Source organism: Phyllobates terribilis, unplaced genomic scaffold, assembly GCF_046119375.1.
Source record: "Phyllobates terribilis strain yellow unplaced genomic scaffold, ASM4611937v1 Scaffold_40__1_contigs__length_11209783, whole genome shotgun sequence".
In the NCBI taxonomy this organism is placed as follows: Eukaryota; Metazoa; Chordata; class Amphibia; order Anura; family Dendrobatidae; genus Phyllobates; species Phyllobates terribilis.
In genome coordinates this window covers 5,909,698-5,937,351 of record NW_027362800.1, presented here as the reverse complement: position 1 = coordinate 5,937,351, position 27,654 = coordinate 5,909,698, and the positions used below count along the sequence as shown (strand labels likewise).

General features: G+C 45.2%; 21 non-coding genes across 21 annotated transcripts; all 21 read left to right on the top strand.

Moving 5' to 3' along the window:
- Positions 1–180: 180 nt before the first annotated feature.
- LOC141184806 (U2 spliceosomal RNA) lies at positions 181–371 on the top strand. Its single transcript, XR_012259526.1, has one exon. It is a non-coding gene; the product is annotated as a U2 spliceosomal RNA (small nuclear RNA).
- A 1,121-nt stretch (positions 372–1,492) lies between these two features.
- On the top strand, positions 1,493–1,683 carry LOC141188263 (U2 spliceosomal RNA). The gene has a single exon (XR_012262372.1). It is a non-coding gene; the product is annotated as a U2 spliceosomal RNA (small nuclear RNA).
- A 1,120-nt stretch (positions 1,684–2,803) lies between these two features.
- LOC141188262 (U2 spliceosomal RNA) lies at positions 2,804–2,994 on the top strand. The gene has a single exon (XR_012262371.1). It is a non-coding gene; the product is annotated as a U2 spliceosomal RNA (small nuclear RNA).
- Positions 2,995–4,115: 1,121 nt separating this feature from the next.
- LOC141188261 (U2 spliceosomal RNA) lies at positions 4,116–4,306 on the top strand. The gene has a single exon (XR_012262370.1). It is a non-coding gene; the product is annotated as a U2 spliceosomal RNA (small nuclear RNA).
- Positions 4,307–5,426: 1,120 nt separating this feature from the next.
- On the top strand, positions 5,427–5,617 carry LOC141188259 (U2 spliceosomal RNA). The gene has a single exon (XR_012262368.1). It is a non-coding gene; the product is annotated as a U2 spliceosomal RNA (small nuclear RNA).
- Positions 5,618–6,739: 1,122 nt separating this feature from the next.
- On the top strand, positions 6,740–6,930 carry LOC141186770 (U2 spliceosomal RNA). The gene has a single exon (XR_012261017.1). It is a non-coding gene; the product is annotated as a U2 spliceosomal RNA (small nuclear RNA).
- Positions 6,931–8,048: 1,118 nt separating this feature from the next.
- On the top strand, positions 8,049–8,239 carry LOC141188257 (U2 spliceosomal RNA). Its single transcript, XR_012262367.1, has one exon. It is a non-coding gene; the product is annotated as a U2 spliceosomal RNA (small nuclear RNA).
- Positions 8,240–9,359: 1,120 nt separating this feature from the next.
- LOC141188256 (U2 spliceosomal RNA) lies at positions 9,360–9,550 on the top strand. Its single transcript, XR_012262366.1, has one exon. It is a non-coding gene; the product is annotated as a U2 spliceosomal RNA (small nuclear RNA).
- Positions 9,551–10,673: 1,123 nt separating this feature from the next.
- Positions 10,674–10,864, top strand: LOC141188255 (U2 spliceosomal RNA). Its single transcript, XR_012262365.1, has one exon. It is a non-coding gene; the product is annotated as a U2 spliceosomal RNA (small nuclear RNA).
- Positions 10,865–11,984: 1,120 nt separating this feature from the next.
- On the top strand, positions 11,985–12,175 carry LOC141188254 (U2 spliceosomal RNA). Its single transcript, XR_012262364.1, has one exon. It is a non-coding gene; the product is annotated as a U2 spliceosomal RNA (small nuclear RNA).
- A 1,121-nt stretch (positions 12,176–13,296) lies between these two features.
- On the top strand, positions 13,297–13,487 carry LOC141188253 (U2 spliceosomal RNA). Its single transcript, XR_012262363.1, has one exon. It is a non-coding gene; the product is annotated as a U2 spliceosomal RNA (small nuclear RNA).
- A 1,120-nt stretch (positions 13,488–14,607) lies between these two features.
- Positions 14,608–14,798, top strand: LOC141188252 (U2 spliceosomal RNA). Its single transcript, XR_012262362.1, has one exon. It is a non-coding gene; the product is annotated as a U2 spliceosomal RNA (small nuclear RNA).
- Positions 14,799–15,918: 1,120 nt separating this feature from the next.
- LOC141188251 (U2 spliceosomal RNA) lies at positions 15,919–16,109 on the top strand. The gene has a single exon (XR_012262361.1). It is a non-coding gene; the product is annotated as a U2 spliceosomal RNA (small nuclear RNA).
- A 1,120-nt stretch (positions 16,110–17,229) lies between these two features.
- On the top strand, positions 17,230–17,420 carry LOC141185289 (U2 spliceosomal RNA). Its single transcript, XR_012259965.1, has one exon. It is a non-coding gene; the product is annotated as a U2 spliceosomal RNA (small nuclear RNA).
- A 1,120-nt stretch (positions 17,421–18,540) lies between these two features.
- Positions 18,541–18,731, top strand: LOC141188250 (U2 spliceosomal RNA). Its single transcript, XR_012262360.1, has one exon. It is a non-coding gene; the product is annotated as a U2 spliceosomal RNA (small nuclear RNA).
- A 1,120-nt stretch (positions 18,732–19,851) lies between these two features.
- On the top strand, positions 19,852–20,042 carry LOC141184895 (U2 spliceosomal RNA). The gene has a single exon (XR_012259607.1). It is a non-coding gene; the product is annotated as a U2 spliceosomal RNA (small nuclear RNA).
- Positions 20,043–21,165: 1,123 nt separating this feature from the next.
- On the top strand, positions 21,166–21,356 carry LOC141188249 (U2 spliceosomal RNA). Its single transcript, XR_012262359.1, has one exon. It is a non-coding gene; the product is annotated as a U2 spliceosomal RNA (small nuclear RNA).
- A 1,121-nt stretch (positions 21,357–22,477) lies between these two features.
- Positions 22,478–22,668, top strand: LOC141185865 (U2 spliceosomal RNA). The gene has a single exon (XR_012260463.1). It is a non-coding gene; the product is annotated as a U2 spliceosomal RNA (small nuclear RNA).
- Positions 22,669–23,792: 1,124 nt separating this feature from the next.
- LOC141188246 (U2 spliceosomal RNA) lies at positions 23,793–23,983 on the top strand. The gene has a single exon (XR_012262357.1). It is a non-coding gene; the product is annotated as a U2 spliceosomal RNA (small nuclear RNA).
- A 1,120-nt stretch (positions 23,984–25,103) lies between these two features.
- On the top strand, positions 25,104–25,294 carry LOC141188245 (U2 spliceosomal RNA). The gene has a single exon (XR_012262356.1). It is a non-coding gene; the product is annotated as a U2 spliceosomal RNA (small nuclear RNA).
- Positions 25,295–26,415: 1,121 nt separating this feature from the next.
- Positions 26,416–26,606, top strand: LOC141184666 (U2 spliceosomal RNA). The gene has a single exon (XR_012259400.1). It is a non-coding gene; the product is annotated as a U2 spliceosomal RNA (small nuclear RNA).
- Positions 26,607–27,654: the final 1,048 nt, after the last annotated feature.

Below are 27,654 nucleotides of genomic sequence, written 5' to 3'. Positions count from 1 at the left end.
GGTGGAGTTATGCAGATCTAAAACGCGTTGATTGCAGCAGCAGCAAGCCGAAAAGTGCAGGCATGTGAGGGATCTAGAGGTTGACAGCATGTCTTCTTAACGGGAGTCCAGGTGGCCATCTCCACAAATGGACTTTTCAGAATCCTTGGGTGGCACCGTAGTCGGAAACCAATTCTGGTTATCGCTTCTCGGCCTTTTGGCTAAGATCAAGTGTAGTATCTGTTCTTATCAGTTTCATATCTGATACGTCCCCTATCTGGGGACCATATATTAAATGGATTTTTAGAACAGGGAGATGGAAAAAGAGCTTGCTCTGTCCACTCCACGCATTGACCTGGTATTGCAGTATCTCCAGGACCGGTGCACCCCTTCTTTAATGCAGTTTCTAAAATCAGAAAGAATTGAATTCAATGCTTTTTGTTCATTTTGCTTGTTTGTCGGATTTTGGGATGGACTCTTTGGCTTTGCTTTTCTTCTCCTCATTGGATTTTTCATGCTAAAAGTTGCAGAAGCCAGATGACAAGCTCATTTTGGTTCAACTTCAGCAACTGTGCATTGCATTGCCATGTAATGTAATGTAATGCAATGCTATCTATCTAGCTCTCCCTCTATACTTCCTTTTGGATAAACAGACATATTAGGCAAGCATTTTGGAGCTTTCACCTAAATAACTACAGGTGGTGAGATAAGCTGCACAATATAATTGACCTTTCAGTATATTGTTGCACACACACCATCTATTTAGCAAATGCCCTTGTTATCAACAGCAGCCTTTTAAACTCACCTGAGCTAACAGGTATGTGAGCTGGTTACTCTGCTGCGCTTAAAATTTCTTTTTTGGTTTGCTACAATGCCTTTTCTGAAACGTTGTCTCCCTCTGCTGGAACACTGACTTCTTTCATTTAATGCCTGCAGACTATAAAAGAGAAACCAACCCAAAAAGTTTGGTTGATTAGTCTGTGGCATTCTTTTAAACTGTTGCTTATGGCGGTCTCTGTGAGCTTCTCAGTGACATTCAGCCATCCAGGTATCCCGCCTGCAGTAGACGGAATGTGGCAATGGAACGCTGGCTGCGCGTGTCATAATAGGCTCTGAGCCTTTATATACCTGCGCACAGCAGCAGCCACCTTCAGTCTGCTGCTGGACAGCCAGCAGCAGCAGCAGCAGGAGAGGTAATTAATCAGCAACCCTCCTGCTAAGGGTAGACAGCTGCTCGTTCCACCCCCCCCCCCGCCTTAATTGGTTCTCCTCCCTTCCAACGGTGTTGAGGCGGGTGGGAACAGCCGGGGGTTGAGGGTACTGTGCTAAAAGAGGTGGAGTTATGCAGATCTAAAACGCGTGGATTGCAGCAGCAGCAAGCCGAAAAGTGCAGGCATGTGAGGGATCTAGAGGTTGACAGCATGTCTTCTTAACGGGAGTCCAGGTGGCCATCTCCACAAATGGACTTTTCAGAATCCTTGGGTGGCACCGTAGTCGGAAACCAATTCTGGTTATCGCTTCTCGGCCTTTTGGCTAAGATCAAGTGTAGTATCTGTTCTTATCAGTTTAATATCTGATACGTCCCCTATCTGGGGACCATATATTAAATGGATTTTTAGAACAGGGAGATGGAAAAAGAGCTTGCTCTGTCCACTCCACGCATTGACCTGGTATTGCAGTATCTCCAGGACCGGTGCACCCCTTCTTTAATGCAGTTTCTAAAATCAGAAAGAATTGAATTCAATGCTTTTTGTTCATTTTGCTTGTTTGTCGGATTTTGGGATGGACTCTTTGGCTTTGCTTTTCTTCTCCTCATTGGATTTTTCATGCTAAAAGTTGCAGAAGCCAGATGACAAGCTCATTTTGGTTCAACTTCAGCAACTGTGCATTGCATTGCCATGTAATGTAATGTAATGCAATGCTATCTATCTAGCTCTCCCTCTATACTTCCTTTTGGATAAACAGACATATTAGGCAAGCATTTTGGAGCTTTCACCTAAATAACTACAGGTGGTGAGATAAGCTGCACAATATAATTGACCTTTCAGTATATTGTTGCACACACACCATCTATTTAGCAAATGCCCTTGTTATCAACAGCAGCCTTTTAAACTCACCTGAGCTAACAGGTATGTGAGCTGGTTACTCTGCTGCGCTTAAAATTTCTTTTTTGGTTTGCTACAATGCCTTTTCTGAAACGTTGTCTCCCTCTGCTGGAACACTGACTTCTTTCATTTAATGCCTGCAGACTATAAAAGAGAAACCAACCCAAAAAGTTTGGTTGATTAGTCTGTGGCATTCTTTTAAACTGTTGCTTATGGCGGTCTCTGTGAGCTTCTCAGTGACATTCAGCCATCCAGGTATCCCGCCTGCAGTAGACGGAATGTGGCAATGGAACGCTGGCTGCGCGTGTCATAATAGGCTCTGAGCCTTTATATACCTGCGCACAGCAGCAGCCACCTTCAGTCTGCTGCTGGACAGCCAGCAGCAGCAGCAGCAGGAGAGGTAATTAATCAGCAACCCTCCTGCTAAGGGTAGACAGCTGCTCGTTCCACCCCCCCCCCGCCTTAATTGGTTCTCCTCCCTTCCAACGGTGTTGAGGCGGGTGGGAACAGCCGGGGGTTGAGGGTACTGTGCTAAAAGAGGTGGAGTTATGCAGATCTAAAACGCGTGGATTGCAGCAGCAGCAAGCCGAAAAGTGCAGGCATGTGAGGGATCTAGAGGTTGACAGCATGTCTTCTTAACGGGAGTCCAGGTGGCCATCTCCACAAATGGACTTTTCAGAATCCTTGGGTGGCACCGTAGTCGGAAACCAATTCTGGTTATCGCTTCTCGGCCTTTTGGCTAAGATCAAGTGTAGTATCTGTTCTTATCAGTTTAATATCTGATACGTCCCCTATCTGGGGACCATATATTAAATGGATTTTTAGAACAGGGAGATGGAAAAAGAGCTTGCTCTGTCCACTCCACGCATTGACCTGGTATTGCAGTATCTCCAGGACCGGTGCACCCCTTCTTTAATGCAGTTTCTAAAATCAGAAAGAATTGAATTCAATGCTTTTTGTTCATTTTGCTTGTTTGTCGGATTTTGGGATGGACTCTTTGGCTTTGCTTTTCTTCTCCTCATTGGATTTTTCATGTTAAAAGTTGCAGAAGCCAGATGACAAGCTCATTTTGGTTCAACTTCAGCAACTGTGCATTGCATTGCCATGTAATGTAATGTAATGCAATGCTATCTATCTAGCTCTCCCTCTATACTTCCTTTTGGATAAACAGACATATTAGGCAAGCATTTTGGAGCTTTCACCTAAATAACTACAGGTGGTGAGATAAGCTGCACAATATAATTGACCTTTCAGTATATTGTTGCACACACACCATCTATTTAGCAAATGCCCTTGTTATCAACAGCAGCCTTTTAAACTCACCTGAGCTAACAGGTATGTGAGCTGGTTACTCTGCTGAGCTTAAAATTTCTTTTTTGGTTTGCTACAATGCCTTTTCTGAAACGTTGTCTCCCTCTGCTGGAACACTGACTTCTTTCATTTAATGCCTGCAGACTATAAAAGAGAAACCAACCCAAAAAGTTTGGTTGATTAGTCTGTGGCATTCTTTTAAACTGTTGCTTATGGCGGTCTCTGTGAGCTTCTCAGTGACATTCAGCCATCCAGGTATCCCGCCTGCAGTAGACGGAATGTGGCAATGGAACGCTGGCTGCGCATGTCATAATAGGCTCTGAGCCTTTATATACCTGCGCACAGCAGCAGCCACCTTCAGTCTGCTGCTGGACAGCCAGCAGCAGCAGCAGCAGGAGAGGTAATTAATCAGCAACCCTCCTGCTAAGGGTAGACAGCTGCTCGTTCCACCCCCCCCCCCGCCTTAATTGGTTCTCCTCCCTTCCAACGGTGTTGAGGCGGGTGGGAACAGCCGGGGGTTGAGGGTACTGTGCTAAAAGAGGTGGAGTTATGCAGATCTAAAACGCGTGGATTGCAGCAGCAGCAAGCCGAAAAGTGCAGGCATGTGAGGGATCTAGAGGTTGACAGCATGTCTTCTTAACGGGAGTCCAGGTGGCCATCTCCACAAATGGACTTTTCAGAATCCTTGGGTGGCACCGTAGTCGGAAACCAATTCTGGTTATCGCTTCTCGGCCTTTTGGCTAAGATCAAGTGTAGTATCTGTTCTTATCAGTTTAATATCTGATACGTCCCCTATCTGGGGACCATATATTAAATGGATTTTTAGAACAGGGAGATGGAAAAAGAGCTTGCTCTGTCCACTCCACGCATTGACCTGGTATTGCAGTATCTCCAGGACCGGTGCACCCCTTCTTTAATGCAGTTTCTAAAATCAGAAAGAATTGAATTCAATGCTTTTTGTTCATTTTGCTTGTTTGTCGGATTTTGGGATGGACTCTTTGGCTTTGCTTTTCTTCTCCTCATTGGATTTTTCATGTTAAAAGTTGCAGAAGCCAGATGACAAGCTCATTTTGGTTCAACTTCAGCAACTGTGCATTGCATTGCCATGTAATGTAATGTAATGCAATGCTATCTATCTAGCTCTCCCTCTATACTTCCTTTTGGATAAACAGACATATTAGGCAAGCATTTTGGAGCTTTCACCTAAATAACTACAGGTGGTGAGATAAGCTGCACAATATAATTGACCTTTCAGTATATTGTTGCACACACACCATCTATTTAGCAAATGCCCTTGTTATCAACAGCAGCCTTTTAAACTCACCTGAGCTAACAGGTATGTGAGCTGGTTACTCTGCTGCGCTTAAAATTTCTTTTTTGGTTGCTACAATGCCTTTTCTGAAACGTTGTCTCCCTCTGCTGGAACACTGACTTCTTTCATTTAATGCCTGCAGACTATAAAAGAGAAACCAACCCAAAAAGTTTGGTTGATTAGTCTGTGGCATTCTTTTAAACTGTTGCTTATGGCGGTCTCTGTGAGCTTCTCAGTGACATTCAGCCATCCAGGTATCCCGCCTGCAGTAGACGGAATGTGGCAATGGAACGCTGGCTGCGCGTGTCATAATAGGCTCTGAGCCTTTATATACCTGCGCACAGCAGCAGCCACCTTCAGTCTGCTGCTGGACAGCCAGCAGCAGCAGCAGCAGGAGAGGTAATTAATCAGCAACCCTCCTGCTAAGGGTAGACAGCTGCTCGTTCCACCCCCCCCCCCGCCTTAATTGGTTCTCCTCCCTTCCAACGGTGTTGAGGCGGGTGGGAACAGCCGGGGGTTGAGGGTACTGTGCTAAAAGAGGTGGAGTTATGCAGATCTAAAACGCGTGGATTGCAGCAGCAGCAAGCCGAAAAGTGCAGGCATGTGAGGGATCTAGAGGTTGACAGCATGTCTTCTTAACGGGAGTCCAGGTGGCCATCTCCACAAATGGACTTTTCAGAATCCTTGGGTGGCACCGTAGTCGGAAACCAATTCTGGTTATCGCTTCTCGGCCTTTTGGCTAAGATCAAGTGTAGTATCTGTTCTTATCAGTTTAATATCTGATACGTCCCCTATCTGGGGACCATATATTAAATGGATTTTTAGAACAGGGAGATGGAAAAAGAGCTTGCTCTGTCCACTCCACGCATTGACCTGGTATTGCAGTATCTCCAGGACCGGTGCACCCCTTCTTTAATGCAGTTTCTAAAATCAGAAAGAATTGAATTCAATGCTTTTTGTTCATTTTGCTTGTTTGTCGGATTTTGGGATGGACTCTTTGGCTTTGCTTTTCTTCTCCTCATTGGATTTTTCATGTTAAAAGTTGCAGAAGCCAGATGACAAGCTCATTTTGGTTCAACTTCAGCAACTGTGCATTGCATTGCCATGTAATGTAATGTAATGCAATGCTATCTATCTAGCTCTCCCTCTATACTTCCTTTTGGATAAACAGACATATTAGGCAAGCATTTTGGAGCTTTCACCTAAATAACTACAGGTGGTGAGATAAGCTGCACAATATAATTGACCTTTCAGTATATTGTTGCACACACACCATCTATTTAGCAAATGCCCTTGTTATCAACAGCAGCCTTTTAAACTCACCTGAGCTAACAGGTATGTGAGCTGGTTACTCTGCTGCGCTTAAAATTTCTTTTTTGGTTTGCTACAATGCCTTTTCTGAAACGTTGTCTCCCTCTGCTGGAACACTGACTTCTTTCATTTAATGCCTGCAGACTATAAAAGAGAAACCAACCCAAAAAGTTTGGTTGATTAGTCTGTGGCATTCTTTTAAACTGTTGCTTATGGCGGTCTCTGTGAGCTTCTCAGTGACATTCAGCCATCCAGGTATCCCGCCTGCAGTAGACGGAATGTGGCAATGGAACGCTGGCTGCGCGTGTCATAATAGGCTCTGAGCCTTTATATACCTGCGCACAGCAGCAGCCACCTTCAGTCTGCTGCTGGACAGCCAGCAGCAGCAGCAGCAGGAGAGGTAATAAATCAGCAACCCTCCTGCTAAGGGTAGACAGCTGCTCGTTCCACCCCCCCCCCCCGCCTTAATTGGTTCTCCTCCCTTCCAACGGTGTTGAGGCGGGTGGGAACAGCCGGGGGTTGAGGGTACTGTGCTAAAAGAGGTGGAGTTATGCAGATCTAAAACGCGTGGATTGCAGCAGCAGCAAGCCGAAAAGTGCAGGCATGTGAGGGATCTAGAGGTTGACAGCATGTCTTCTTAACGGAAGTCCAGGTGGCCATCTCCACAAATGGACTTTTCAGAATCCTTGGGTGGCACCGTAGTCGGAAACCAATTCTGGTTATCGCTTCTCGGCCTTTTGGCTAAGATCAAGTGTAGTATCTGTTCTTATCAGTTTAATATCTGATACGTCCCCTATCTGGGGACCATATATTAAATGGATTTTTAGAACAGGGAGATGGAAAAAGAGCTTGCTCTGTCCACTCCACGCATTGACCTGGTATTGCAGTATCTCCAGGACCAGTGCACCCCTTCTTTAATGCAGTTTCTAAAATCAGAAAGAATTGAATTCAATGCTTTTTGTTCATTTTGCTTGTTTGTCGGATTTTGGGATGGACTCTTTGGCTTTGCTTTTCTTCTCCTCATTGGATTTTTCATGTTAAAAGTTGCAGAAGCCAGATGACAAGCTCATTTTGGTTCAACTTCAGCAACTGTGCATTGCATTGCCATGTAATGTAATGTAATGCAATGCTATCTATCTAGCTCTCCCTCTATACTTCCTTTTGGATAAACAGACATATTAGGCAAGCATTTTGGAGCTTTCACCTAAATAACTACAGGTGGTGAGATAAGCTGCACAATATAATTGACCTTTCAGTATATTGTTGCACACACACCATCTATTTAGCAAATGCCCTTGTTATCAACAGCAGCCTTTTAAACTCACCTGAGCTAACAGGTATGTGAGCTGGTTACTCTGCTGCGCTTAAAATTTCTTTTTTGGTTTGCTACAATGCCTTTTCTGAAACGTTGTCTCCCTCTGCTGGAACACTGACTTCTTTCATTTAATGCCTGCAGACTATAAAAGAGAAACCAACCCAAAAAGTTTGGTTGATTAGTCTGTGGCATTCTTTTAAACTGTTGCTTATGGCGGTCTCTGTGAGCTTCTCAGTGACATTCAGCCATCCAGGTATCCCGCCTGCAGTAGACGGAATGCGGCAATGGAACGCTGGCTGCGCGTGTCATAATAGGCTCTGAGCCTTTATATACCTGCGCACAGCAGCAGCCACCTTCAGTCTGCTGCTGGACAGCCAGCAGCAGCAGCAGGAGAGGTAATTAATCAGCAACCCTCCTGCTAAGGGTAGACAGCTGCTCGTTCCACCCCCCCCCCCGCCTTAATTGGTTCTCCTCCCTTCCAACGGTGTTGAGGCGGGTGGGAACAGCCGGGGGTTGAGGGTACTGTGCTAAAAGAGGTGGAGTTATGCAGATCTAAAACGCGTGGATTGCAGCAGCAGCAAGCCGAAAAGTGCAGGCATGTGAGGGATCTAGAGGTTGACAGCATGTCTTCTTAACGGGAGTCCAGGTGGCCATCTCCACAAATGGACTTTTCAGAATCCTTGGGTGGCACCGTAGTCGGAAACCAATTCTGGTTATCGCTTCTCGGCCTTTTGGCTAAGATCAAGTGTAGTATCTGTTCTTATCAGTTTAATATCTGATACGTCCCCTATCTGGGGACCATATATTAAATGGATTTTTAGAACAGGGAGATGGAAAAAGAGCTTGCTCTGTCCACTCCACGCATTGACCTGGTATTGCAGTATCTCCAGGACCGGTGCACCCCTTCTTTAATGCAGTTTCTAAAATCAGAAAGAATTGAATTCAATGCTTTTTGTTCATTTTGCTTGTTTGTCGGATTTTGGGATGGACTCTTTGGCTTTGCTTTTCTTCTCCTCATTGGATTTTTCATGTTAAAAGTTGCAGAAGCCAGATGACAAGCTCATTTTGGTTCAACTTCAGCAACTGTGCATTGCATTGCCATGTAATGTAATGTAATGCAATGCTATCTATCTAGCTCTCCCTCTATACTTCCTTTTGGATAAACAGACATATTAGGCAAGCATTTTGGAGCTTTCACCTAAATAACTACAGGTGGTGAGATAAGCTGCACAATATAATTGACCTTTCAGTATATTGTTGCACACACACCATCTATTTAGCAAATGCCCTTGTTATCAACAGCAGCCTTTTAAACTCACCTGAGCTAACAGGTATGTGAGCTGGTTACTCTGCTGCGCTTAAAATTTCTTTTTTGGTTTGCTACAATGCCTTTTCTGAAACGTTGTCTCCCTCTGCTGGAACACTGACTTCTTTCATTTAATGCCTGCAGACTATAAAAGAGAAACCAACCCAAAAAGTTTGGTTGATTAGTCTGTGGCATTCTTTTAAACTGTTGCTTATGGCGGTCTCTGTGAGCTTCTCAGTGACATTCAGCCATCCAGGTATCCCGCCTGCAGTAGACGGAATGTGGCAATGGAACGCTGGCTGCGCGTGTCATAATAGGCTCTGAGCCTTTATATACCTGCGCACAGCAGCAGCCACCTTCAGTCTGCTGCTGGACAGCCAGCAGCAGCAGCAGCAGGAGAGGTAATTAATCAGCAACCCTCCTGCTAAGGGTAGACAGCTGCTCGTTCCACCCCCCCCCCGCCTTAACTGGTTCTCCTCCCTTCCAACGGTGTTGAGGCGGGTGGGAACAGCCGGGGGTTGAGGGTACTGTGCTAAAAGAGGTGGAGTTATGCAGATCTAAAACGCGTGGATTGCAGCAGCAGCAAGCCGAAAAGTGCAGGCATGTGAGGGATCTAGAGGTTGACAGCATGTCTTCTTAACGGGAGTCCAGGTGGCCATCTCCACAAATGGACTTTTCAGAATCCTTGGGTGGCACCGTAGTCGGAAACCAATTCTGGTTATCGCTTCTCGGCCTTTTGGCTAAGATCAAGTGTAGTATCTGTTCTTATCAGTTTAATATCTGATACGTCCCCTATCTGGGGACCATATATTAAATGGATTTTTAGAACAGGGAGATGGAAAAAGAGCTTGCTCTGTCCACTCCACGCATTGACCTGGTATTGCAGTATCTCCAGGACCGGTGCACCCCTTCTTTAATGCAGTTTCTAAAATCAGAAAGAATTGAATTCAATGCTTTTTGTTCATTTTGCTTGTTTGTCGGATTTTGGGATGGACTCTTTGGCTTTGCTTTTCTTCTCCTCATTGGATTTTTCATGTTAAAAGTTGCAGAAGCCAGATGACAAGCTCATTTTGGTTCAACTTCAGCAACTGTGCATTGCATTGCCATGTAATGTAATGTAATGCAATGCTATCTATCTAGCTCTCCCTCTATACTTCCTTTTGGATAAACAGACATATTAGGCAAGCATTTTGGAGCTTTCACCTAAATAACTACAGGTGGTGAGATAAGCTGCACAATATAATTGACCTTTCAGTATATTGTTGCACACACACCATCTATTTAGCAAATGCCCTTGTTATCAACAGCAGCCTTTTAAACTCACCTGAGCTAACAGGTATGTGAGCTGGTTACTCTGCTGCGCTTAAAATTTCTTTTTTGGTTTGCTACAATGCCTTTTCTGAAACGTTGTCTCCCTCTGCTGGAACACTGACTTCTTTCATTTAATGCCTGCAGACTATAAAAGAGAAACCAACCCAAAAAGTTTGGTTGATTAGTCTGTGGCATTCTTTTAAACTGTTGCTTATGGCGGTCTCTGTGAGCTTCTCAGTGACATTCAGCCATCCAGGTATCCCGCCTGCAGTAGACGGAATGTGGCAATGGAACGCTGGCTGCGCGTGTCATAATAGGCTCTGAGCCTTTATATACCTGCGCACAGCAGCAGCCACCTTCAGTCTGCTGCTGGACAGCCAGCAGCAGCAGCAGCAGGAGAGGTAATTAATCAGCAACCCTCCTGCTAAGGGTAGACAGCTGCTCGTTCCACCCCCCCCCCCCCGCCTTAATTGGTTCTCCTCCCTTCCAACGGTGTTGAGGCGGGTGGGAACAGCCGGGGGTTGAGGGTACTGTGCTAAAAGAGGTGGAGTTATGCAGATCTAAAACGCGTGGATTGCAGCAGCAGCAAGCCGAAAAGTGCAGGCATGTGAGGGATCTAGAGGTTGACAGCATGTCTTCTTAACGGGAGTCCAGGTGGCCATCTCCACAAATGGACTTTTCAGAATCCTTGGGTGGCACCGTAGTCGGAAACCAATTCTGGTTATCGCTTCTCGGCCTTTTGGCTAAGATCAAGTGTAGTATCTGTTCTTATCAGTTTAATATCTGATACGTCCCCTATCTGGGGACCATATATTAAATGGATTTTTAGAACAGGGAGATGGAAAAAGAGCTTGCTCTGTCCACTCCACGCATTGACCTGGTATTGCAGTATCTCCAGGACCGGTGCACCCCTTCTTTAATGCAGTTTCTAAAATCAGAAAGAATTGAATTCAATGCTTTTTGTTCATTTTGCTTGTTTGTCGGATTTTGGGATGGACTCTTTGGCTTTGCTTTTCTTCTCCTCATTGGATTTTTCATGTTAAAAGTTGCAGAAGCCAGATGACAAGCTCATTTTGGTTCAACTTCAGCAACTGTGCATTGCATTGCCATGTAATGTAATGTAATGCAATGCTATCTATCTAGCTCTCCCTCTATACTTCCTTTTGGATAAACAGACATATTAGGCAAGCATTTTGGAGCTTTCACCTAAATAACTACAGGTGGTGAGATAAGCTGCACAATATAATTGACCTTTCAGTATATTGTTGCACACACACCATCTATTTAGCAAATGCCCTTGTTATCAACAGCAGCCTTTTAAACTCACCTGAGCTAACAGGTATGTGAGCTGGTTACTCTGCTGCGCTTAAAATTTCTTTTTTGGTTTGCTACAATGCCTTTTCTGAAACGTTGTCTCCCTCTGCTGGAACACTGACTTCTTTCATTTAATGCCTGCAGACTATAAAAGAGAAACCAACCCAAAAAGTTTGGTTGATTAGTCTGTGGCATTCTTTTAAACTGTTGCTTATGGCGGTCTCTGTGAGCTTCTCAGTGACATTCAGCCATCCAGGTATCCCGCCTGCAGTAGACGGAATGTGGCAATGGAACGCTGGCTGCGCGTGTCATAATAGGCTCTGAGCCTTTATATACCTGCGCACAGCAGCAGCCACCTTCAGTCTGCTGCTGGACAGCCAGCAGCAGCAGCAGCAGGAGAGGTAATTAATCAGCAACCCTCCTGCTAAGGGTAGACAGCTGCTCGTTCCACCCCCCCCCCGCCTTAATTGGTTCTCCTCCCTTCCAACGGTGTTGAGGCGGGTGGGAACAGCCGGGGGTTGAGGGTACTGTGCTAAAAGAGGTGGAGTTATGCAGATCTAAAACGCGTGGATTGCAGCAGCAGCAAGCCGAAAAGTGCAGGCATGTGAGGGATCTAGAGGTTGACAGCATGTCTTCTTAACGGGAGTCCAGGTGGCCATCTCCACAAATGGACTTTTCAGAATCCTTGGGTGGCACCGTAGTCGGAAACCAATTCTGGTTATCGCTTCTCGGCCTTTTGGCTAAGATCAAGTGTAGTATCTGTTCTTATCAGTTTAATATCTGATACGTCCCCTATCTGGGGACCATATATTAAATGGATTTTTAGAACAGGGAGATGGAAAAAGAGCTTGCTCTGTCCACTCCACGCATTGACCTGGTATTGCAGTATCTCCAGGACCGGTGCACCCCTTCTTTAATGCAGTTTCTAAAATCAGAAAGAATTGAATTCAATGCTTTTTGTTCATTTTGCTTGTTTGTTGGATTTTGGGATGGACTCTTTGGCTTTGCTTTTCTTCTCCTCATTGGATTTTTCATGTTAAAAGTTGCAGAAGCCAGATGACAAGCTCATTTTGGTTCAACTTCAGCAACTGTGCATTGCATTGCCATGTAATGTAATGTAATGCAATGCTATCTATCTAGCTCTCCCTCTATACTTCCTTTTGGATAAACAGACATATTAGGCAAGCATTTTGGAGCTTTCACCTAAATAACTACAGGTGGTGAGATAAGCTGCACAATATAATTGACCTTTCAGTATATTGTTGCACACACACCATCTATTTAGCAAATGCCCTTGTTATCAACAGCAGCCTTTTAAACTCACCTGAGCTAACAGGTATGTGAGCTGGTTACTCTGCTGCGCTTAAAATTTCTTTTTTGGTTTGCTACAATGCCTTTTCTGAAACGTTGTCTCCCTCTGCTGGAACACTGACTTCTTTCATTTAATGCCTGCAGACTATAAAAGAGAAACCAACCCAAAAAGTTTGGTTGATTAGTCTGTGGCATTCTTTTAAACTGTTGCTTATGGCGGTCTCTGTGAGCTTCTCAGTGACATTCAGCCATCCAGGTATCCCGCCTGCAGTAGACGGAATGTGGCAATGGAACGCTGGCTGCGCGTGTCATAATAGGCTCTGAGCCTTTATATACCTGCGCACAGCAGCAGCCACCTTCAGTCTGCTGCTGGACAGCCAGCAGCAGCAGCAGCAGGAGAGGTAATTAATCAGCAACCCTCCTGCTAAGGGTAGACAGCTGCTCGTTCCACCCCCCCCCCCGCCTTAATTGGTTCTCCTCCCTTCCAACGGTGTTGAGGCGGGTGGGAACAGCCGGGGGTTGAGGGTACTGTGCTAAAAGAGGTGGAGTTATGCAGATCTAAAACGCGTGGATTGCAGCAGCAGCAAGCCGAAAAGTGCAGGCATGTGAGGGATCTAGAGGTTGACAGCATGTCTTCTTAACGGGAGTCCAGGTGGCCATCTCCACAAATGGACTTTTCAGAATCCTTGGGTGGCACCGTAGTCGGAAACCAATTCTGGTTATCGCTTCTCGGCCTTTTGGCTAAGATCAAGTGTAGTATCTGTTCTTATCAGTTTAATATCTGATACGTCCCCTATCTGGGGACCATATATTAAATGGATTTTTAGAACAGGGAGATGGAAAAAGAGCTTGCTCTGTCCACTCCACGCATTGACCTGGTATTGCAGTATCTCCAGGACCGGTGCACCCCTTCTTTAATGCAGTTTCTAAAATCAGAAAGAATTGAATTCAATGCTTTTTGTTCATTTTGCTTGTTTGTTGGATTTTGGGATGGACTCTTTGGCTTTGCTTTTCTTCTCCTCATTGGATTTTTCATGTTAAAAGTTGCAGAAGCCAGATGACAAGCTCATTTTGGTTCAACTTCAGCAACTGTGCATTGCATTGCCATGTAATGTAATGTAATGCAATGCTATCTATCTAGCTCTCCCTCTATACTTCCTTTTGGATAAACAGACATATTAGGCAAGCATTTTGGAGCTTTCACCTAAATAACTACAGGTGGTGAGATAAGCTGCACAATATAATTGACCTTTCAGTATATTGTTGCACACACACCATCTATTTAGCAAATGCCCTTGTTATCAACAGCAGCCTTTTAAACTCACCTGAGCTAACAGGTATGTGAGCTGGTTACTCTGCTGCGCTTAAAATTTCTTTTTTGGTTTGCTACAATGCCTTTTCTGAAACGTTGTCTCCCTCTGCTGGAACACTGACTTCTTTCATTTAATGCCTGCAGACTATAAAAGAGAAACCAACCCAAAAAGTTTGGTTGATTAGTCTGTGGCATTCTTTTAAACTGTTGCTTATGGCGGTCTCTGTGAGCTTCTCAGTGACATTCAGCCATCCAGGTATCCCGCCTGCAGTAGACGGAATGTGGCAATGGAACGCTGGCTGCGCGTGTCATAATAGGCTCTGAGCCTTTATATACCTGCGCACAGCAGCAGCCACCTTCAGTCTGCTGCTGGACAGCCAGCAGCAGCAGCAGCAGGAGAGGTAATTAATCAGCAACCCTCCTGCTAAGGGTAGACAGCTGCTCGTTCCACCCCCCCCCCGCCTTAATTGGTTCTCCTCCCTTCCAACGGTGTTGAGGCGGGTGGGAACAGCCGGGGGTTGAGGGTACTGTGCTAAAAGAGGTGGAGTTATGCAGATCTAAAACGCGTGGATTGCAGCAGCAGCAAGCCGAAAAGTGCAGGCATGTGAGGGATCTAGAGGTTGACAGCATGTCTTCTTAACGGGAGTCCAGGTGGCCATCTCCACAAATGGACTTTTCAGAATCCTTGGGTGGCACCGTAGTCGGAAACCAATTCTGGTTATCGCTTCTCGGCCTTTTGGCTAAGATCAAGTGTAGTATCTGTTCTTATCAGTTTAATATCTGATACGTCCCCTATCTGGGGACCATATATTAAATGGATTTTTAGAACAGGGAGATGGAAAAAGAGCTTGCTCTGTCCACTCCACGCATTGACCTGGTATTGCAGTATCTCCAGGACCGGTGCACCCCTTCTTTAATGCAGTTTCTAAAATCAGAAAGAATTGAATTCAATGCTTTTTGTTCATTTTGCTTGTTTGTCGGATTTTGGGATGGACTCTTTGGCTTTGCTTTTCTTCTCCTCATTGGATTTTTCATGTTAAAAGTTGCAGAAGCCAGATGACAAGCTCATTTTGGTTCAACTTCAGCAACTGTGCATTGCATTGCCATGTAATGTAATGTAATGCAATGCTATCTATCTAGCTCTCCCTCTATACTTCCTTTTGGATAAACAGACATATTAGGCAAGCATTTTTTAGCTTTCACCTAAATAACTACAGGTGGTGAGATAAGCTGCACAATATAATTGACCTTTCAGTATATTGTTGCACACACACCATCTATTTAGCAAATGCCCTTGTTATCAACAGCAGCCTTTTAAACTCACCTGAGCTAACAGGTATGTGAGCTGGTTACTCTGCTGCGCTTAAAATTTCTTTTTTGGTTTGCTACAATGCCTTTTCTGAAACGTTGTCTCCCTCTGCTGGAACACTGACTTCTTTCATTTAATGCCTGCAGACTATAAAAGAGAAACCAACCCAAAAAGTTTGGTTGATTAGTCTGTGGCATTCTTTTAAACTGTTGCTTATGGCGGTCTCTGTGAGCTTCTCAGTGACATTCAGCCATCCAGGTATCCCGCCTGCAGTAGACGGAATGTGGCAATGGAACGCTGGCTGCGCGTGTCATAATAGGCTCTGAGCCTTTATATACCTGCGCACAGCAGCAGCCACCTTCAGTCTGCTGCTGGACAGCCAGCAGCAGCAGCAGCAGGAGAGGTAATTAATCAGCAACCCTCCTGCTAAGGGTAGACAGCTGCTCGTTCCACCCCCCCCCCGCCTTAATTGGTTCTCCTCCCTTCCAACGGTGTTGAGGCGGGTGGGAACAGCCGGGGGTTGAGGGTACTGTGCTAAAAGAGGTGGAGTTATGCAGATCTAAAACGCGTGGATTGCAGCAGCAGCAAGCCGAAAAGTGCAGGCATGTGAGGGATCTAGAGGTTGACAGCATGTCTTCTTAACAGGAGTCCAGGTGGCCATCTCCACAAATGGACTTTTCAGAATCCTTGGGTGGCACCGTAGTCGGAAACCAATTCTGGTTATCGCTTCTCGGCCTTTTGGCTAAGATCAAGTGTAGTATCTGTTCTTATCAGTTTAATATCTGATACGTCCCCTATCTGGGGACCATATATTAAATGGATTTTTAGAACAGGGAGATGGAAAAAGAGCTTGCTCTGTCCACTCCACGCATTGACCTGGTATTGCAGTATCTCCAGGACCGGTGCACCCCTTCTTTAATGCAGTTTCTAAAATCAGAAAGAATTGAATTCAATGCTTTTTGTTCATTTTGCTTGTTTGTCGGATTTTGGGATGGACTCTTTGGCTTTGCTTTTCTTCTCCTCATTGGATTTTTCATGTTAAAAGTTGCAGAAGCCAGATGACAAGCTCATTTTGGTTCAACTTCAGCAACTGTGCATTGCATTGCCATGTAATGTAATGTAATGCAATGCTATCTATCTAGCTCTCCCTCTATACTTCCTTTTGGATAAACAGACATATTAGGCAAGCATTTTGGAGCTTTCACCTAAATAACTACAGGTGGTGAGATAAGCTGCACAATATAATTGACCTTTCAGTATATTGTTGCACACACACCATCTATTTAGCAAATGCCCTTGTTATCAACAGCAGCCTTTTAAACTCACCTGAGCTAACAGGTATGTGAGCTGGTTACTCTGCTGCGCTTAAAATTTCTTTTTTGGTTTGCTACAATGCCTTTTCTGAAACGTTGTCTCCCTCTGCTGGAACACTGACTTCTTTCATTTAATGCCTGCAGACTATAAAAGAGAAACCAACCCAAAAAGTTTGGTTGATTAGTCTGTGGCATTCTTTTAAACTGTTGCTTATGGCGGTCTCTGTGAGCTTCTCAGTGACATTCAGCCATCCAGGTATCCCGCCTGCAGTAGACGGAATGTGGCAATGGAACGCTGGCTGCGCGTGTCATAATAGGCTCTGAGCCTTTATATACCTGCGCACAGCAGCAGCCACCTTCAGTCTGCTGCTGGACAGCCAGCAGCAGCAGCAGCAGGAGAGGTAATTAATCAGCAACCCTCCTGCTAAGGGTAGACAGCTGCTCGTTCCACCCCCCCCCCGCCTTAATTGGTTCTCCTCCCTTCCAACGGTGTTGAGGCGGGTGGGAACAGCCGGGGGTTGAGGGTACTGTGCTAAAAGAGGTGGAGTTATGCAGATCTAAAACGCGTGGATTGCAGCAGCAGCAAGCCGAAAAGTGCAGGCATGTGAGGGATCTAGAGGTTGACAGCATGTCTTCTTAACGGGAGTCCAGGTGGCCATCTCCACAAATGGACTTTTCAGAATCCTTGGGTGGCACCGTAGTCGGAAACCAATTCTGGTTATCGCTTCTCGGCCTTTTGGCTAAGATCAAGTGTAGTATCTGTTCTTATCAGTTTAATATCTGATACGTCCCCTATCTGGGGACCATATATTAAATGGATTTTTAGAACAGGGAGATGGAAAAAGAGCTTGCTCTGTCCACTCCACGCATTGACCTTGTATTGCAGTATCTCCAGGACCGGTGCACCCCTTCTTTAATGCAGTTTCTAAAATCAGAAAGAATTGAATTCAATGCTTTTTGTTCATTTTGCTTGTTTGTTGGATTTTGGGATGGACTCTTTGGCTTTGCTTTTCTTCTCCTCATTGGATTTTTCATGTTAAAAGTTGCAGAAGCCAGATGACAAGCTCATTTTGGTTCAACTTCAGCAACTGTGCATTGCATTGCCATGTAATGTAATGTAATGCAATGCTATCTATCTAGCTCTCCCTCTATACTTCCTTTTGGATAAACAGACATATTAGGCAAGCATTTTGGAGCTTTCACCTAAATAACTACAGGTGGTGAGATAAGCTGCACAATATAATTGACCTTTCAGTATATTGTTGCACACACACCATCTATTTAGCAAATGCCCTTGTTATCAACAGCAGCCTTTTAAACTCACCTGAGCTAACAGGTATGTGAGCTGGTTACTCTGCTGCGCTTAAAATTTCTTTTTTGGTTTGCTACAATGCCTTTTCTGAAACGTTGTCTCCCTCTGCTGGAACACTGACTTCTTTCATTTAATGCCTGCAGACTATAAAAGAGAAACCAACCCAAAAAGTTTGGTTGATTAGTCTGTGGCATTCTTTTAAACTGTTGCTTATGGCGGTCTCTGTGAGCTTCTCAGTGACATTCAGCCATCCAGGTATCCCGCCTGCAGTAGACGGAATGTGGCAATGGAACGCTGGCTGCGCGTGTCATAATAGGCTCTGAGCCTTTATATACCTGCGCACAGCAGCAGCCACCTTCAGTCTGCTGCTGGACAGCCAGCAGCAGCAGCAGCAGGAGAGGTAATTAATCAGCAACCCTCCTGCTAAGGGTAGACAGCTGCTCGTTCCACCCCCCCCCCGCCTTAATTGGTTCTCCTCCCTTCCAACGGTGTTGAGGCGGGTGGGAACAGCCGGGGGTTGAGGGTACTGTGCTAAAAGAGGTGGAGTTATGCAGATCTAAAACGCGTGGATTGCAGCAGCAGCAAGCCGAAAAGTGCAGGCATGTGAGGGATCTAGAGGTTGACAGCATGTCTTCTTAACGGGAGTCCAGGTGGCCATCTCCACAAATGGACTTTTCAGAATCCTTGGGTGGCACCGTAGTCGGAAACCAATTCTGGTTATCGCTTCTCGGCCTTTTGGCTAAGATCAAGTGTAGTATCTGTTCTTATCAGTTTAATATCTGATACGTCCCCTATCTGGGGACCATATATTAAATGGATTTTTAGAACAGGGAGATGGAAAAAGAGCTTGCTCTGTCCACTCCACGCATTGACCTGGTATTGCAGTATCTCCAGGACCGGTGCACCCCTTCTTTAATGCAGTTTCTAAAATCAGAAAGAATTGAATTCAATGCTTTTTGTTCATTTTGCTTGTTTGTCGGATTTTGGGATGGACTCTTTGGCTTTGCTTTTCTTCTCCTCATTGGATTTTTCATGTTAAAAGTTGCAGAAGCCAGATGACAAGCTCATTTTGGTTCAACTTCAGCAACTGTGCATTGCATTGCCATGTAATGTAATGTAATGCAATGCTATCTATCTAGCTCTCCCTCTATACTTCCTTTTGGATAAACAGACATATTAGGCAAGCATTTTTTAGCTTTCACCTAAAAAACTACAGGTGGTGAGATAAGCTGCACAATATAATTGACCTTTCAGTATATTGTTGCACACACACCATCTATTTAGCAAATGCCCTTGTTATCAACAGCAGCCTTTTAAACTCACCTGAGCTAACAGGTATGTGAGCTGGTTACTCTGCTGCGCTTAAAATTTCTTTTTTGGTTTGCTACAATGCCTTTTCTGAAACGTTGTCTCCCTCTGCTGGAACACTGACTTCTTTCATTTAATGCCTGCAGACTATAAAAGAGAAACCAACCCAAAAAGTTTGGTTGATTAGTCTGTGGCATTCTTTTAAACTGTTGCTTATGGCGGTCTCTGTGAGCTTCTCAGTGACATTCAGCCATCCAGGTATCCCGCCTGCAGTAGACGGAATGTGGCAATGGAACGCTGGCTGCGCGTGTCATAATAGGCTCTGAGCCTTTATATACCTGCGCACAGCAGCAGCCACCTTCAGTCTGCTGCTGGACAGCCAGCAGCAGCAGCAGCAGGAGAGGTAATTAATCAGCAACCCTCCTGCTAAGGGTAGACAGCTGCTCGTTCCACCCCCCCCCCGCCTTAATTGGTTCTCCTCCCTTCCAACGGTGTTGAGGCGGGTGGGAACAGCCGGGGGTTGAGGGTACTGTGCTAAAAGAGGTGGAGTTATGCAGATCTAAAACGCGTGGATTGCAGCAGCAGCAAGCCGAAAAGTGCAGGCATGTGAGGGATCTAGAGGTTGACAGCATGTCTTCTTAACAGGAGTCCAGGTGGCCATCTCCACAAATGGACTTTTCAGAATCCTTGGGTGGCACCGTAGTCGGAAACCAATTCTGGTTATCGCTTCTCGGCCTTTTGGCTAAGATCAAGTGTAGTATCTGTTCTTATCAGTTTAATATCTGATACGTCCCCTATCTGGGGACCATATATTAAATGGATTTTTAGAACAGGGAGATGGAAAAAGAGCTTGCTCTGTCCACTCCACGCATTGACCTGGTATTGCAGTATCTCCAGAACCGGTGCACCCCTTCTTTAATGCAGTTTCTAAAATCAGAAAGAATTGAATTCAATGCTTTTTGTTCATTTTGCTTGTTTGTCGGATTTTGGGATGGACTCTTTGGCTTTGCTTTTCTTCTCCTCATTGGATTTTTCATGTTAAAAGTTGCAGAAGCCAGATGACAAGCTCATTTTGGTTCAACTTCAGCAACTGTGCATTGCATTGCCATGTAATGTAATGTAATGCGATGCTATCTATCTAGCTCTCCCTCTATACTTCCTTTTGGATAAACAGACATATTAGGCAAGCATTTTGGAGCTTTCACTTAAATAACTACAGGTGGTGAGATAAGCTGCACAATATAATTGACCTTTCAGTATATTGTTGCACACACACCATCTATTTAGCAAATGCCCTTGTTATCAACAGCAGCCTTTTAAACTCACCTGAGCTAACAGGTATGTGAGCTGGTTACTCTGCTGCGCTTAAAATTTCTTTTTTGGTTTGCTACAATGCCTTTTCTGAAACGTTGTCTCCCTCTGCTGGAACACTGACTTCTTTCATTTAATGCCTGCAGACTATAAAAGAGAAACCAACCCAAAATGTTTGGTTGATTAGTCTGTGGCATTCTTTTAAACTGTTGCTTATGGCGGTCTCTGTGAGCTTCTCAGTGACATTCAGCCATCCAGGTATCCCGCCTGCAGTAGACGGAATGTGGCAATGGAACGCTGGCTGCGCGTGTCATAATAGGCTCTGAGCCTTTATATACCTGCGCACAGCAGCAGCCACCTTCAGTCTGCTGCTGGACAGCCAGCAGCAGCAGCAGCAGGAGAGGTAATTAATCAGCAACCCTCCTGCTAAGGGTAGACAGCTGCTCGTTCCACCCCCCCCCCCCCGCCTTAATTGGTTCTCCTCCCTTCCAACGGTGTTGAGGCGGGTGGGAACAGCCGGGGGTTGAGGGTACTGTGCTAAAAGAGGTGGAGTTATGCAGATCTAAAACGCGTGGATTGCAGCAGCAGCAAGCCGAAAAGTGCAGGCATGTGAGGGATCTAGAGGTTGACAGCATGTCTTCTTAACGGGAGTCCAGGTGGCCATCTCCACAAATGGACTTTTCAGAATCCTTGGGTGGCACCGTAGTCGGAAACCAATTCTGGTTATCGCTTCTCGGCCTTTTGGCTAAGATCAAGTGTAGTATCTGTTCTTATCAGTTTAATATCTGATACGTCCCCTATCTGGGGACCATATATTAAATGGATTTTTAGAACAGGGAGATGGAAAAAGAGCTTGCTCTGTCCACTCCACGCATTGACCTGGTATTGCAGTATCTCCAGGACCGGTGCACCCCTTCTTTAATGCAGTTTCTAAAATCAGAAAGAATTGAATTCAATGCTTTTTGTTCATTTTGCTTGTTTGTCGGATTTTGGGATGGACTCTTTGGCTTTGCTTTTCTTCTCCTCATTGGATTTTTCATGTTAAAAGTTGCAGAAGCCAGATGACAAGCTCATTTTGGTTCAACTTCAGCAACTGTGCATTGCATTGCCATGTAATGTAATGTAATGCAATGCTATCTATCTAGCTCTCCCTCTATACTTCCTTTTGGATAAACAGACATATTAGGCAAGCATTTTGGAGCTTTCACCTAAATAACTACAGGTGGTGAGATAAGCTGCACAATATAATTGACCTTTCAGTATATTGTTGCACACACACCATCTATTTAGCAAATGCCCTTGTTATCAACAGCAGCCTTTTAAACTCACCTGAGCTAACAGGTATGTGAGCTGGTTACTCTGCTGCGCTTAAAATTTCTTTTTTGGTTTGCTACAATGCCTTTTCTGAAACGTTGTCTCCCTCTGCTGGAACACTGACTTCTTTCATTTAATGCCTGCAGACTATAAAAGAGAAACCAACCCAAAAAGTTTGGTTGATTAGTCTGTGGCATTCTTTTAAACTGTTGCTTATGGCGGTCTCTGTGAGCTTCTCAGTGACATTCAGCCATCCAGGTATCCCGCCTGCAGTAGACGGAATGTGGCAATGGAACGCTGGCTGCGCGTGTCATAATAGGCTCTGAGCCTTTATATACCTGCGCACAGCAGCAGCCACCTTCAGTCTGCTGCTGGACAGCCAGCAGCAGCAGCAGCAGGAGAGGTAATTAATCAGCAACCCTCCTGCTAAGGGTAGACAGCTGCTCGTTCCACCCCCCCCCCCGCCTTAATTGGTTCTCCTCCCTTCCAACGGTGTTGAGGCGGGTGGGAACAGCCGGGGGTTGAGGGTACTGTGCTAAAAGAGGTGGAGTTATGCAGATCTAAAACGCGTGGATTGCAGCAGCAGCAAGCCGAAAAGTGCAGGCATGTGAGGGATCTAGAGGTTGACAGCATGTCTTCTTAACGGGAGTCCAGGTGGCCATCTCCACAAATGGACTTTTCAGAATCCTTGGGTGGCACCGTAGTCGGAAACCAATTCTGGTTATCGCTTCTCGGCCTTTTGGCTAAGATCAAGTGTAGTATCTGTTCTTATCAGTTTAATATCTGATACGTCCCCTATCTGGGGACCATATATTAAATGAATTTTTAGAACAGGGAGATGGAAAAAGAGCTTGCTCTGTCCACTCCACGCATTGACCTGGTATTGCAGTATCTCCAGGACCGGTGCACCCCTTCTTTAATGCAGTTTCTAAAATCAGAAAGAATTGAATTCAATGCTTTTTGTTCATTTTGCTTGTTTGTCGGATTTTGGGATGGACTCTTTGGCTTTGCTTTTCTTCTCCTCATTGGATTTTTCATGTTAAAAGTTGCAGAAGCCAGATGACAAGCTCATTTTGGTTCAACTTCAGCAACTGTGCATTGCATTGCCATGTAATGTAATGTAATGCAATGCTATCTATCTAGCTCTCCCTCTATAATTCCTTTTGGATAAACAGACATATTAGGCAAGCATTTTTTAGCTTTCACCTAAATAACTACAGGTGGTGAGATAAGCTGCACAATATAATTGACCTTTCAGTATATTGTTGCACACACACCATCTATTTAGCAAATGCCCTTGTTATCAACAGCAGCCTTTTAAACTCACCTGAGCTAACAGGTATGTTAGCTGGTTACTCTGCTGCGCTTAAAATTTCTTTTTTGGTTTGCTACAATGCCTTTCCTGAAACGTTGTCTCCCTCTGCTGGAACACTGACTTCTTTCATTTAATGCCTGCAGACTATAAAAGAGAAACCAACCCAAAAAGTTTGGTTGATTAGTCTGTGGCATTCTTTTAAACTGTTGCTTATGGCGGTCTCTGTGAGCTTCTCAGTGACATTCAGCCATCCAGGTATCCCGCCTGCAGTAGACGGAATGTGGCAATGGAACGCTGGCTGCGCGTGTCATAATAGGCTCTGAGCCTTTATATACCTGCGCACAGCAGCAGCCACCTTCAGTCTGCTGCTGGACAGCCAGCAGCAGCAGCAGCAGGAGAGGTAATTAATCAGCAACCCTCCTGCTAAGGGTAGACAGCTGCTCGTTCCACCCCCCCCCCCCCTGCCTTAATTGGTTCTCCTCCCTTCCAACGGTGTTGAGGCGGGTGGGAACAGCCGGGGGTTGAGGGTACTGTGCTAAAAGAGGTGGAGTTATGCAGATCTAAAACGCGTGGATTGCAGCAGCAGCAAGCCGAAAAGTGCAGGCATGTGAGGGATCTAGAGGTTGACAGCATGTCTTCTTAACGGGAGTCCAGGTGGCCATCTCCACAAATGGACTTTTCAGAATCCTTGGGTGGCACCGTAGTCGGAAACCAATTCTGGTTATCGCTTCTCGGCCTTTTGGCTAAGATCAAGTGTAGTATCTGTTCTTATCAGTTTAATATCTGATACGTCCCCTATCTGGGGACCATATATTAAATGGATTTTTAGAACAGGGAGATGGAAAAAGAGCTTGCTCTGTCCACTCCACGCATTGACCTGGTATTGCAGTATCTCCAGGACCGGTGCACCCCTTCTTTAATGCAGTTTCTAAAATCAGAAAGAATTGAATTCAATGCTTTTTGTTCATTTTGCTTGTTTGTCGGATTTTGGGATGGACTCTTTGGCTTTGCTTTTCTTCTCCTCATTGGATTTTTCATGTTAAAAGTTGCAGAAGCCAGATGACAAGCTCATTTTGGTTCAACTTCAGCAACTGTGCATTGCATTGCCATGTAATGTAATGTAATGCAATGCTATCTATCTAGCTCTCCCTCTATACTTCCTTTTGGATAAACAGACATATTAGGCAAGCATTTTGGAGCTTTCACCTAAATAACTACAGGTGGTGAGATAAGCTGCACAATATAATTGACCTTTCAGTATATTGTTGCACACACACCATCTATTTAGCAAATGCCCTTGTTATCAACAGCAGCCTTTTAAACTCACCTGAGCTAACAGGTATGTGAGCTGGTTACTCTGCTGCGCTTAAAATTTCTTTTTTGGTTTGCTACAATGCCTTTTCTGAAACGTTGTCTCCCTCTGCTGGAACACTGACTTCTTTCATTTAATGCCTGCAGACTATAAAAGAGAAACCAAGCCAAAAAGTTTGGTTGATTAGTCTGTGGCATTCTTTTAAACTGTTGCTTATGGCGGTCTCTGTGAGCTTCTCAGTGACATTCAGCCATCCAGGTATCCCGCCTGCAGTAGACGGAATGTGGCAATGGAACGCTGGCTGCGCGTGTCATAATAGGCTCTGAGCCTTTATATACCTGCGCACAGCAGCAGCCACCTTCAGTCTGCTGCTGGACAGCCAGCAGCAGCAGCAGCAGGAGAGGTAATTAATCAGCAACCCTCCTGCTAAGGGTAGACAGCTGCTCGTTCCACCCCCCCCCCGCCTTAATTGGTTCTCCTCCCTTCCAACGGTGTTGAGGCGGGTGGGAACAGCCGGGGGTTGAGGGTACTGTGCTAAAAGAGGTGGAGTTATGCAGATCTAAAACGCGTGGATTGCAGCAGCAGCAAGCCGAAAAGTGCAGGCATGTGAGGGATCTAGAGGTTGACAGCATGTCTTCTTAACGGGAGTCCAGGTGGCCATCTCCACAAATGGACTTTTCAGAATCCTTGGGTGGCACCGTAGTCGGAAACCAATTCTGGTTATCGCTTCTCGGCCTTTTGGCTAAGATCAAGTGTAGTATCTGTTCTTATCAGTTTAATATCTGATACGTCCCCTATCTGGGGACCATATATTAAATGGATTTTTAGAACAGGGAGATGGAAAAAGAGCTTGCTCTGTCCACTCCACGCATTGACCTGGTATTGCAGTATCTCCAGGACCGGTGCACCCCTTCTTTAATGCAGTTTCTAAAATCAGAAAGAATTGAATTCAATGCTTTTTGTTCATTTTGCTTGTTTGTCGGATTTTGGGATGGACTCTTTGGCTTTGCTTTTCTTCTCCTCATTGGATTTTTCATGTTAAAAGTTGCAGAAGCCAGATGACAAGCTCATTTTGGTTCAACTTCAGCAACTGTGCATTGCATTGCCATGTAATGTAATGTAATGCAATGCTATCTATCTAGCTCTCCCTCTATACTTCCTTTTGGATAAACAGACATATTAGGCAAGCATTTTGGAGCTTTCACCTAAATAACTACAGGTGGTGAGATAAGCTGCACAATATAATTGACCTTTCAGTATATTGTTGCACACACACCATCTATTTAGCAAATGCCCTTGTTATCAACAGCAGCCTTTTAAACTCACCTGAGCTAACAGGTATGTGAGCTGGTTACTCTGCTGCGCTTAAAATTTCTTTTTTGGTTTGCTACAATGCCTTTTCTGAAACGTTGTCTCCCTCTGCTGGAACACTGACTTCTTTCATTTAATGCCTGCAGACTATAAAAGAGAAACCAACCCAAAAAGTTTGGTTGATTAGTCTGTGGCATTCTTTTAAACTGTTGCTTATGGCGGTCTCTGTGAGCTTCTCAGTGACATTCAGCCATCCAGGTATCCCGCCTGCAGTAGACGGAATGTGGCAATGGAACGCTGGCTGCGCGTGTCATAATAGGCTCTGAGCCTTTATATACCTGCGCACAGCAGCAGCCACCTTCAGTCTGCTGCTGGACAGCCAGCAGCAGCAGCAGCAGGAGAGGTAATTAATCAGCAACCCTCCTGCTAAGGGTAGACAGCTGCTCGTTCCACCCCCCCCCCCGCCTTAATTGGTTCTCCTCCCTTCCAACGGTGTTGAGGCGGGTGGGAACAGCCGGGGGTTGAGGGTACTGTGCTAAAAGAGGTGGAGTTATGCAGATCTAAAACGCGTGGATTGCAGCAGCAGCAAGCCGAAAAGTGCAGGCATGTGAGGGATCTAGAGGTTGACAGCATGTCTTCTTAACGGGAGTCCAGGTGGCCATCTCCACAAATGGACTTTTCAGAATCCTTGGGTGGCACCGTAGTCGGAAACCAATTCTGGTTATCGCTTCTCGGCCTTTTGGCTATGATCAAGTGTAGTATCTGTTCTTATCAGTTTAATATCTGATACGTCCCCTATCTGGGGACCATATATTAAATGGATTTTTAGAACAGGGAGATGGAAAAAGAGCTTGCTCTGTCCACTCCACGCATTGACCTGGTATTGCAGTATCTCCAGGACCGGTGCACCCCTTCTTTAATGCAGTTTCTAAAATCAGAAAGAATTGAATTCAATGCTTTTTGTTCATTTTGCTTGTTTGTCGGATTTTGGGATGGACTCTTTGGCTTTGCTTTTCTTCTCCTCATTGGATTTTTCATGTTAAAAGTTGCAGAAGCCAGATGACAAGCTCATTTTGGTTCAACTTCAGCAACTGTGCATTGCATTGCCATGTAATGTAATGTAATGCAATGCTATCTATCTAGCTCTCCCTCTATACTTCCTTTTGGATAAACAGACATATTAGGCAAGCATTTTGGAGCTTTCACCTAAATAACTACAGGTGGTGAGATAAGCTGCACAATATAATTGACCTTTCAGTATATTGTTGCACACACACCATCTATTTAGCAAATGCCCTTGTTATCAACAGCAGCCTTTTAAACTCACCTGAGCTAACAGGTATGTGAGCTGGTTACCCTGCTGCGCTTAAAATTTCTTTTTTGGTTTGCTACAATGCCTTTTCTGAAACGTTGTCTCCCTCTGCTGGAACACTGACTTCTTTCATTTAATGCCTGCAGACTATAAAAGAGAAACCAACCCAAAAAGTTTGGTTGATTAGTCTGTGGCATTCTTTTAAACTGTTGCTTATGGCGGTCTCTGTGAGCTTCTCAGTGACATTCAGCCATCCAGGTATCCCGCCTGCAGTAGACGGAATGTGGCAATGGAACGCTGGCTGCGCGTGTCATAATAGGCTCTGAGCCTTTATATACCTGCGCACAGCAGCAGCCACCTTCAGTCTGCTGCTGGACAGCCAGCAGCAGCAGCAGCAGGAGAGGTAATTAATCAGCAACCCTCCTGCTAAGGGTAGACAGCTGCTCGTTCCACCCCCCCCCCGCCTTAATTGGTTCTCCTCCCTTCCAACGGTGTTGAGGCGGGTGGGAACAGCCGGGGGTTGAGGGTACTGTGCTAAAAGAGGTGGAGTTATGCAGATCTAAAACGCGTGGATTGCAGCAGCAGCAAGCCGAAAAGTGCAGGCATGTGAGGGATCTAGAGGTTGACAGCATGTCTTCTTAACGGGAGTC